General features: G+C 44.0%; 1 long non-coding RNA gene across 1 annotated transcript; it reads right to left on the bottom strand.

The window, feature by feature from the left end:
- Positions 1-2,219: 2,219 nt before the first annotated feature.
- LOC137437479 (uncharacterized) lies at positions 2,220-9,424 on the bottom strand. The gene is made up of 2 exons (XR_013621123.1): positions 9,291-9,424; positions 2,220-2,351 (listed from the first exon to the last, which is right to left on the bottom strand). It is a non-coding gene; the product is annotated as an uncharacterized LOC137437479 (long non-coding RNA).
- Positions 9,425-10,456: the final 1,032 nt, after the last annotated feature.

Here is a 10,456-nt window from a genome sequence, read left to right as displayed (position 1 = left end):
ATAACAACTAATAATTATCAATCAAAATGCCTTGGACAAAGGAGGAAAAAATATTTTGCGTCACTACTTATTTGGAGACGAAATCATTCAAAACGGTGCAAGCAAAATTTCGCAGGAAGTTCAACTTCAACAACTATCCCCAGAAAAACCAAATTTATCGTTGGGCACACAAATTTCAAGCCACTGGATCAGTAAACAACCTCAACAAGAAGGCAGAAACACCCAGTTCTGGCAGGGAGCTGACTGCAAGATCTCCTGACAATGTGAATGCGGTGAGACATTGTCGGAAGGAGCCCGAAAAAGTCCATCCGAAGACGTAGCCAAGAGCTGGGTCTTTCACGTGCGTCAGTGCAAAGAATCTTGATCAAGGATCTTCAGCTGTACCCATACAAGATCCAGATAAAGCATAAACTCACACCACCTGGCATGGCAAAACGTGTTGTGATGTGCCGGTGGTTCGAGAACAAGATCGAAGAGGATCCTGACTTTCTTGATGATGTTTGGTTCAGCGACGAAGCACACTTCTTGCTCTGTGGGCATGTCAATAGCAAGAACAATGTGTTCTGGGGCACACAAGCCCCAAACGAGGTGCTTCAGAGGCCCTTGCACTCTGTGAAATGCACGGCCTGGGTGGCCATCTCAAAACATGGCATAATCGGACCGTTTTGGTTTGAAGACGCAGACGAGGAGGCGGTCACTGTCACAAAGGAGCGTTACATTGTGGTGCTCAACAAGTTCTGGAGGGGACTTGGGAGACGTCGTGGCGTGAATCGAGATGTGCAATGGTTCCAACAAGATGGGGCAACTCCACATACAGCCAACATCACGATGGAGTGGCTGGACCACCGATTCCCTGATCGGCTGATCAGCAGGCGCCGCGAACCCGAGTGGTCTCCGCATTCACCCGATCTGAACCCCCCAGATTTTTTTTAATCTCTGGGGGTTCTTGAAGGACCACGTGTATGAGAATCGTCCTCAATCCATTTCTGAACTGAAAGTGGCCATCACCCAGAAGATTCGTGCCATCAGGATCGAGTGTGTCAGGGTGATTGACAACTTCGCTCGTCGGCTTCAAGTGTGTCTAAGGCGCAAAGGCGGTCATTTGGAACATGTGCTCTAATAAATGTATCCTTTGAGCTGGAGACCTCAAATCTTCAGTTTTTTAATTGTTATCATATCGGCTTCCAGGAAATGTAATCTTTTTTGGAGTTTCTTGTCTGAGTAATAAATTATTATCATGTTAATGGGTTCCATCTATTTTGAGACACCCGTTTACATGTCAAAAAATGTTTTAACAAGGTGAACCAATTGCTAAACCTCTTTTTTTCTTTGCTTGCACAAGGTAATGAGGCTGTCTGTCCCTAAACTCAGACAGTCTTGCGAACACTGTTTTTAGAACTTTCATCCATTACGTTTCCTGCCAAGCAATCAAAGGTCATCCTGGTTGGCCTAGTGGTAATAATTGTTTCCCCCTTGAAGCCTACAGGTACATTTGGACATTGTGGCCAAACACCGTTTTCTTTCAGGTAAAGCATGTACAAGTCGTTTTCATAATATATAATAAACAGGGCATGTCCATAGACTCTTTATGTCTATAGAGTCTTTGAAGACCAAATCAAAAAGGAAAACTGCTGAAGCCTGTCACATTCTTTCGCAGTTTTCCATGCAAATACTGTGGATATTTTTCTTTGTACCTGGCGCATGCACCTGCAGAAAGGAACCACTCCACTCACGAGCCTGTGCCGCTCATTGGGCAAGACTGTTTTTCCCCACCGTGACCATGTTAACTATAACAAATATACATAGTACTTGGTTTGAAGTAAGCCTTGAGTACAGAAAGAAAAAGAGAGTAACACCAGCTGTGGCTGAAATGAACCACAATCCACCAGCCCGTTTCACGTCCTCCCGCTGCCTGACTTTTCAATGAGAGTCTGTTATCTTAAAGTCTCTCCGATGTCTGAATTCATCTGTATTCGTCGCTTCAAGCAAAGGGAAGGCAGAAAATTCCGGTGCATCTGGCAGAAGGCTTGGAGTTGTCATGTTCTTCGTTTTATCCTAGACCTGGAGTACGTGCAAGTCTCGCAGAGGTAGAAGAAGTCTCTAAACTCTTCTCTTTCTCATTTCCACTCAATAATTAATAATTCCAAAGAGAGTTGGTAGGAGTTTCCACTAAAAGCAATGACATCTTAGTTGCATCTGAAAGTTAGCCGAGTAATGAGTACCATGTTGTTTTTTTTGAATCATCCCAACATGTTCGGTTTCTGCTGCTGCAACTTGTCTCTTGCTCGCTGCATCCGCCTGTTGCTCCAATGTCAGGACGTTGCCTTTTGTCACCTTGTTCTTCCGTCGATCTAGATTCGAAATACAAAAATAAAAACAATTTGAAAACATTAATCCCTGGAAGTTAAGTAACAACTTGAGTCAATTCCAGTGCAGCTTTAGTATTTTGGGTTTTTTTCACAACATCGTTTGGAAAAGAAATTTACAATTTATGGATGGAGGTTATGTTTTCACCCCTGTCTGTCTCTTTGTCTGTCCGTTTGTCTGTGAACAAAATATCTCAAAAAGTTGTAGACGGATTCGGACGAAATTTGGCAGAGATGTAGCGTATATGACAAAGACGAAATGATTCGATTTTGGTGAAGATCCGGATTCGGATCCGGCTGCTAGAATTTTTCAAGTGATTCTTCACCATTGGGAGATAGGGCCAAAAACTATACATAGCAGGATGTTCAAAATGACTCATATAGCAGGATGTTCAGGATATAGCAGGAAATATATAGCATATATGCATATATAGCGGAAAGGAGGAAATATATACGCATATAGCAGGAAAATAGCAGGATGTTCAGGATGCTCAAAAAGTTGTGGACGGATGTGGACGAAACTTGGTTGACCAGTTGGGTATCTGACAAGGACGATTCGATTCGATTTTGATGAAGATCTGAATATGGATTCGGATATGAGAATTATTTAATTTTCAAGTAATTCTTCACCATTGAATGATATGGCCAAAAACGAGGAGTTGATCAGGGTATGAAAGACTTGACCTATGGTGATTCCTGTGATTGATTTTGATTAAATGTGACAGTGTATTGTGATTTTCTGGTCTACTCTGAGATACAAAACATAAACTCTTCACAAGGTGGAGATATGTTCTCTACTGAGTGTCGTTGTAGTTTTTGTTAAGTAATAATGGGTGAAGAACTGCTTGGAAGAGCCAGGGTAGACTGCTGGAAGGATTATGAAGAGGTTGCTGATAGTGCGTCTTTGTTGTGCTGAACCTGAATATACTACAGAGGCCAAATATTTAATTGCAACTTCTCCATGTGTTCAATGAGCTTCAGCCCCTAATGCTGCAAGAGTTTGTGTGTTTCCATTATTTTTTAAAGTCTGGTCGTTTTTTAAATAACGCTGAAAGAGGTTTCCTAAATATGCAAAAACTGGTGTCAGGAGTGGGATACTCATTCATTTAAATTTGTATGCAGCCTGTGGCTGCTGGTTGCATCGTTCCAGGGAGTGCAGCTGTGACGCAGGTTAGGGCAGAAATTTGTAATTTGTTTAACGTGCCGGGAATAGCTCGCCTACACTTCGTGAAGCGCACTTTGCGTTCTTGAACGTCCATCCGAGGGACGGCACACGGAATGCTGCCTCACTCTACCTGCGAAACACCAGCATGACAATTTTTGCTGGCCCGAAATTTGAACCGGGGCGAGACGACTCAGAGGTGAGTGTGCGTACCTCTAGGCCATCATGCTAGCCTAGTGGGATACTGGAACAGAGTGAAGATGGCTGATGGCATAGAGTACAGAGTGCCCAAAAGAAGAGCGATTATGGCCAACTGAATGAATGCCAAAATTATATCACAGATTGTGATTGTGAGAAATACACAGATTTTTAGCAGAAAATAAGTTAAGCATGCTAAGTCCTCAGATCAAAATATGAATATGAAGGCGTGGAGGGATGAAACAGAAACAGCCAAACTAAGGCCGAAGCGACAAGTCGAGAAGCTGAATCTATTGACCAACCATACGTTGGAGCATCAAATGCTCAGAAGAAAGTTCCCAGCAAGGAATTCCTGGCAACTCCGAGCACAAATTTTTCAACATCCCAACGAAGCGAATTACATATTTTCTCGTTTCACTGTTAATCAGACAATGCGAAATTTCACAAACATTCGCTTCTAAATATGCAAGCACGTCCATGAGCTTGAGGATTGTTTTTAAAACATTATACATGATATGCATGCACTGTGAGAGTATTGTGTTTCTTTATTCTGTGTATTTCTCATATCGCCCCCTCCACCCACCTCATACAAGTTCCGATTTTGAGGTGGCATACAAAAGAATAGGAAAAGAATAAGTAAGACGATATGAAATTAATTAAATGCTATTCTTTCCCATGTCTGTTTTTTGTGTCACTTCGCCCTTTCTTTGCATGGATGGAGGGGGGCGTGAGGAATGTAAGTGGAAACGCAGGCCTTCACCTGCACAGCTAAGCGCACCCAACCCCCCTTCGTCCCAGTGAGGAATAAAATGAACCGTCGTTGGGTTTATCCTTTTTTCTTTTTTTTTATCCATCGGCCAGCCCCCGGGTTTGCACCAGACTGAGAATTATTAAAGAAAAACAAGTCAGTGTTTCCATTGCCATCCAGCTAGCACCTGCGCGCCCGCCGTGAGGATAATATTTGGGTTGGCCCACGCGGCACCGTGTTGAGGTGTTTTTGTGTGACCGATCAAGCCCTCGGTTTGGGGTTGTGGTCATGGCAAGGACAGCCAGTGAACCGCAGGGTTGGATTACAAAAAGCAGCCATTCGACCAGTATTTAATTCCCAAACATGAAGTGGTTCCAGCTGTGAAATTAGTTTCTTTTTTCCACTCTTTTCATCCACGCAATGAGCATGGAGGCTTGACAGCAATGGGATTTGAACCTGCGCCTTTCACGAGTATGAATTCTGTAATACAGCTGGCGTACAGCCAAGTTCCCGTTTTAGGAGGGGAGGATATGAAAATCACAACAACGGCAATGGCGGACAAGTAGACCAGTGCACTTTGACAATCTCCGCATCCCTTTTTATTCCACGCCCTCTCCTCCCCTTCCCTCTTTTCCTTCTCCTTCCCCTCCTCCTTGTCCATCCCCTCCTTGCTCCCCTTCCCTCTTCTCCTCCCCCTCCCTCCTCTCTTCCTTCTCCATCCCCTCCTTGCTCCCCTTCCCTCCTCCTTCTCCTTTTGCACCCCCTCCTTCCTCACCCCACACCGCCTTCTCCTTCCCTTCCCACATATCCTACCCAACCCCCAAACTCCACACTCTCTGGGACCGAAAAAACAAAACTCCCGTGTCTGCCTCGAGGTGCGCCAAGGTGGGTCACTCCCAGCAGATTGCACCCATCCCCAATTCCCCCATTCATTTTAAATTACAGGCCTACGGATGTTTTCCTTAGGCCCCGTGCTAGAAGACAGCAGAAATGGTGCGGAACGCAAAGCCAGCACAAGTAGCCTGGCTCAGCTGGATTAGGCCCACACAACAATGGGGCTTTTCGGCCCAAAGAAACCGCGGCTCTCGCCACCTGCAAAGCCGAGGCCTACGTAAGCCATAAAAGCCTTCACGCCAAGAATTTTTTTTTTATTCCCACCAGCTAAAACTACAAGCATCGCACCTCCTCACTTCTCGGCTTCCTCGTTCCTCGCTCCCAGATCCATGCACAACATTGCCACCTCCCAACTTGTCTTGGATCACAATGGAAGCTCGCACACCGCTGCCAAATGGGTTTTCCAAATCTTTGTTTAAATAAAAAAAACCCCACATACCTTCAGCAAGAAAGTACTTGTTGTAACCATGGTGGTTTTGGTGTATAGTCGAGGTTAAAGGAACCAAATACAAATCTCTTTCTCTCCCTCTCTCATTCCCTTTACTGTTTCGCCATTTCTTCCCTTGTGTTTATTTCTCAATTTCCTGTTTTTTCAGACCATTTTACTTTCCCTCCTTTTCTTATCTTAGGTTTCCCTGGCGTAGACCGACTTATTCTTCTTATTGACCAGTCATTTATGTCAATACTCTATACAAAGAACAAGGAACTCCCGGGACATTTGTCCCGGCGAGGCCATTGGGGCCATCATGGCCGCGCTGCACCGACACCAGGTTAATTCGTCAGGCTAAGGACTTCCTTTCATTGGTGGAATGGACATGAGCAAAGTATGGCAGACTCAGGGATATCAGGGGTGTGTTCAGTGACCCAGGGATTGCCAAGCCGGTCGTTGCTTTATCAACGGTTACAATTGAAGTGCTCAGGGCACTTGGCGAGCCCTCCACAATAAACTTGGTAAATCAACATTCTCCTCACACTTTTTTCTTTCCAATTTCACTCTTTCCCTCTCCATTCTCCTCGCACTTTTTTTTCCTTTCCAATTTCATTCTTCCCCCCTCCATTTTTATTCACTTTTATTTTCTTTCCAATTTCACTCTTTCCCTCTCCATCCGCCTTACACTTTTTTTCTTTCCAATTTCATTCTCCCCCCCTCCATTTTTATTCACTTTTATTTTCTTTCCAATTTCACTCTTTCCCTCTCCATCCGCCTCACACTTTTTTTCTTTCCAATTTCACTCTTTCCCTCTCCATTCTCCTTACACTTTTTTATTCTTTCCAATTTCATTCTTTCCCCCTCCATTTTTATTCACTTTTATTTTCTTTCCAATTTCACTGTTTCCCTCTCCATTCTCCTCACACTTTTTTTTTCTTTCCAATTTCACTGTTTCCCTCTCCATTCTCCTCACACTTTTTTTTCCTTTCCAATTTCATTCTTCCCCCCTCCATTTTTATTCACTTTTATTTTCTTTCCAATTTCACTCTTTCCCTCTCCATCCGCCTTACACTTTTTTTCTTTCCAATTTCATTCCCCCCCCCCTCCATTTTTATTCACTTTTATTTTCTTTCCAATTTCACTCTTTCCCTCTCCATCCGCCTCACACTTTTTTTCTTTCCAATTTCACTCTTTCCCTCTCCATTCTCCTTACACTTTTTTATTCTTTCCAATTTCATTCTTTCCCCCTCCATTTTTATTCACTTTTATTTTCTTTCCAATTTCACTGTTTCCCTCTCCATTCTCCTCACACTTTTTTTTTCTTTCCAATTTCACTCTTTCCCTCTCCATTCTCCTTACACTTTTTTATTCTTTCCAATTTCATTCTTTCCCCCTCCATTTTTATTCACTTTTATTTTCTTTCCAATTTCATTCTTTCCCTCTCCATCCGCCTCACACTTTTTTTCCTTTCCAATTTCATTCTTTCCCTCTCCATTCTCCTTACACTTTTTTTCCAATTCCATTCTTTCCCTCTCCATTTTTATTCACTTTTATTTTCTTTCCAATTTCACTCTTTCCCTCTCCATCCGCCTCACACTTTTTTTCTTTCCAATTTCACTCTTTCCCTCTCCATTCTCCTTACACTTTTTTTTTCTTTCCAATTTCACTCTTTCCCTCTCCATCCGCCTCACACTTTTTTTCTTTCCAATTTCACTCTTTCCCTCTCCATCCGCCTCACACTTTTTTTCTTTCCAATTTCACTCTTTCCCTCTCCATTCTCCTTACACTTTTATTTTCTTTCCAATTTCACTGTTTCCCTCTCCATCTGCCTCACACTTTTTTTCTTTCCAATTTCACTCTTTCCCTCTCCATTCTCCTTACACTTTTTTTTTCTTTCCAATTTCATTCTTTCCCCCTCCATTTTTATTCACTTTTATTTTCTTTCCAATTTCACTGTTTCCCTCTCCATTCTCCTCACACTTTTTTTTCTTTCCAATTTCATTCTTTCCCCCTCCATTTTTATTCACTTTTATTTTCTTTCCAATTTCACTGTTTCCCTCTCCATTCTCCTTACACTTTTTTTTTCTTTCCAATTTCATTCTTTCCCCCTCCATTTTTATTCACTTTTATTTTCTTTCCAATTTCATTCTTTCCCTCTCCATTCTCCTTACACTTTTTTTCCAATTCCATTCTTTCCCTCTCCATTTTTCTTCACTTTTTTTTCCAATTTCATTCTTTCCCTCTCCATTTTTATTCACTTTTTTTTTCTTTCCAATTCCATTCTTTCCCCCTCCATTTTTCTTCCTCTGACCTCCTTTTCTTTTTCTCTCAACAAACGTACACACCACATTGAGTGTACATTAAACCCAAGGTATGAACTCTCGATTTGGACGAACTTACCAAAAAGGGCGAATTGAGCGAAAGAAACATCAAATTATGTCCAAACAGAGCAACCGACCCGTTGGCTTACCGAATGTCAGATTGTGATGCTGGGTGGCCACGTGGACCTAATGCAACTTAATAATACATTTTACTAAACTATTTTCGACGGCCTTCTCATCCCGGTGAAGTCATGGCTCCGAAACAGTATTTTTTGCTTTTAACAAATGGCGGCTCGTTTAGTCTCGTCGAGCGTTGGAAAGCTTGTTGGTGGCAAGGAAAGTATCTGCCTGGGGGAGTCCGATGGCACCGTGTTAGAATCCCTCACAAAAATGACGATACTGTACGTTATTGGAATGAAACATCGTGGTTACAGGAGGATCGTATAGGACCGGGCTCATAATGATGACGTCATACATGTAATGCGTCGTGAACGTGCATTTTATACATTCGAGGAACGACTCCCAAGTCCCACGTTATGTAATCATCGATGATGAGCAGATGAGAACGTAAGCAGGAAGAGCTCTGGTCACGACTTGCGCTTTTGCTCGCCCTGTCGAGGCCGCGCCGCTGGCTGCTCGGCTCACACACGCTCGGCCTACTGGGATTTCAATCGGATATTACAACTGCACTCCCCACATTCCTTCGCTACTCCACGGGAATTTGATATCCAGTGCTTTTTGCGGACATGATGTCTGGCAAGTACAAAATGCTGGGGTTGGAGAAAACGCTGCCAGAGTCGACCGCCGTTTGGAGTTTCGAGCTCGAAGCCCTGTAGGCCGGAACCTAAGGTTCAAAGGTCGCGTGCGGGGGCGCTGCTGGGGTTGAGAGCCTGGGCCTAGTGCTGGAGCTCGAGGCGAAGCCATGAATACCGCTGACTAAGACTTTAAAGTTTGCGACTTGTGGTTTAAAGTTTCCTGCTGGAAGGTTGACACAAAGGAAGCCATGTTTCTACAACAGGAACCCGTGGCCTTTCCGTGGACGTCGGTCCGCAAAGACGACCGAGCGACTAGGCGAGAACCCCCTCCAAAAAAAAGGGGGAAAAAGAGACAATGGTGGAAAAGAAATGGAAACGGAGAACGGACGATGACAAGGGAGAGATAAATGGCTGACCTGCAACTCAAGAGATTACAGTGGAGCTGTTGCTGGACTCTGACCCCGAAATGCAGCAATCATTGCCCGCAGCTAACGGAGCGATGAATGCGCCCATGTTCATGCTGCCATTGTGGTTAATACTCTTTGAGTTGGAAGGAGGAAGGGAAGGAAGTGCTTGTTGTGTGTCGAGTTTGAAAAAGGACGACGAGGTTGTCAAGGGCAAAGGAAGAGGAGGTCGCGAAAACAGGATTGGAATGGCGACGTGTGCTAAAAACAGCAACTGTTTCAGTAAAAGTTTGTAAAGAAGGGATATTGAGAGGAGCAAAATGAAGGGAGGGAAGTGAGGGACTGAGTAGGAAAGTGAGGGACTGAGTAGGAAAGTGAGGAACTGAGTAGGAAAGTGAGGGACTGAGTAGGGAAGTGAGGGACTGAGTAGGGAAGTGAGGGACTGAGTAGGAAAGTGAGGCACTGAGTAGGAAAGTGAGGCACTGAGTAGGAAAGTGAGGGACTGAGTAGGAAAGTGAGGAACTGAGTAGGAAAGTGAGGGACTGAGTAGGGAAGTGAGGGACTGAGTAGGAAAGTGAGGCACTGAGTAGGAAAGTGAGGCACTGAGTAGGAAAGTGAGGTACAGAATACGAAAGTGAGGCACTGAGTAGGAAAGTGAGGCACTGAGTAGGAAAGTGAGGCACTGAGTAGGGAAGTGAGGAACTGAGTAGGAAAGTGAGGGACTGAGTAGGAAAGTGAGGGACTGAGTAGGAAAGTGAGGCACTGAGTAGGAAAGTGAGGGACTGAGTAGTAAAGTGAGGCACTGAGTAGGAAAGTGAGGCACTGAGTAGGGAAGTGAGGAACTGAGTAGGAAAGTGAGGGACTGAGTAGGAAAGTGAGGCACTGAGTAGGAAAGTGAGGCACTGAGTAGGAAAGTGAGGTTCTACGAAGGAAAGTGAGGTCCTGAGTAAGAAAGTGAGGAACTCAGTAGGAAAGTGAGGGACTGAGTAGGAAAGTGAGGCTCTGAGTAGCAAGTGAGGTCCTAAGTAGGAAAGTGAGTGTCTGAGTAGGAAAGTGAGTGTCTGAGTAGGAAAGTGAGGTCCTAAGTCGGAAAGTGAGGTTCTAAGTAGGAAAGTGAGGTTTTAAGTAAGAAAGTGAGGACCTGCGTAGGAAATTGAGGACCTGCATAGGAAAGTGAG

Source organism: Myxine glutinosa, chromosome 12, assembly GCF_964187855.1.
Source record: "Myxine glutinosa chromosome 12, kmMyxGlut1.1, whole genome shotgun sequence".
Lineage (NCBI taxonomy): Eukaryota > Metazoa > Chordata > Myxini > Myxiniformes > Myxinidae > Myxine > Myxine glutinosa.
The sequence above is the reverse complement of the archived record's forward strand: the minus strand, read 5'-3'. Positions and strand labels throughout refer to the sequence as shown.